Below are 1,010 nucleotides of genomic sequence, written 5' to 3'. Positions count from 1 at the left end.
CCGCTTATGCGGTTTCTCACTTAACTTACCACTTCCGCCTTTGCGACATATTCTCCGCTTCTGCGGATTACCTAAGACCGCTTCTGCGGTTATTCACTCGCACCTGCGGACCCGCTGATGCGAAAAGGGGTCCTCTTATGCGGAACTCATCAATTCAACACAAGATCACTTCTGCGCTTTTCCACCCGCTTCTACGGTCCATTTCCGCGGAAGCGGAAATACCAGATGACAGAAATCTCAGACCTGAAGCAACTTCCAAAAACTCTCGTTTAACCACTCGAATTCACCCCGAGGCCCCCGGGACCTCAACCAAAAACACCAACACATCCTAACACCTCATTCAAACTTGTTCCAATCCTCAAAACACATCTAACAACGCTAAAACCATTAAATCACATCGGATTCAAGCCTAAGTTTCTTAAAAACTTTCGAATTACGCATTCGATCAAAAACCCGACCAAAACACCTCCGAATGACCTGAAATTTTGCACAGACATCCAAAATCACCTAACGGAACTACTGCAACTCTCGGAATTCTATTCCGACCCTCGGATAAAAATCTCACCTATCAACCGGAATTCGCCAAAATACTAACTTCGCCAATTCAAGCCTAATTCTACATCGGACCTCCAAAATCAATTCCGATCGCACTCCTAAGTCACTAATCATCCCCCGAAGCTAACCGAATCACCGGAAATCACATCCGAGCCCTCTAACTCATTAGTCCATGTCCAGTTGACTTTTCCAACTTAAGCCTTCTTGAAAGAGACTAAGTGTCTCATTGGCTACCGAAACCAATCCGAGTCAATTATAACACACCAAATACTGATAGTGAAACATGAAGAAGCATAATGTGGGGGAAACGGGGCAGTACTCACGTGACGACGGGCCGGGTCGTTACATCCTCCCCAACTAAAACAAACGCTCGTCCTCGAGCGGGTCAAGAAACATACCTGGAGTCTCAAACAAGTGTGGATATCTGCTCTGCATCTCCCGCTCGGTCTCCCAAG

Source organism: Nicotiana attenuata, unplaced genomic scaffold (genome assembly GCF_001879085.1).
Source record: "Nicotiana attenuata strain UT unplaced genomic scaffold, NIATTr2, whole genome shotgun sequence".
Taxonomy (NCBI): Eukaryota; Viridiplantae; Streptophyta; class Magnoliopsida; order Solanales; family Solanaceae; genus Nicotiana; species Nicotiana attenuata.
This window is presented reverse-complemented; position numbering follows the sequence as displayed.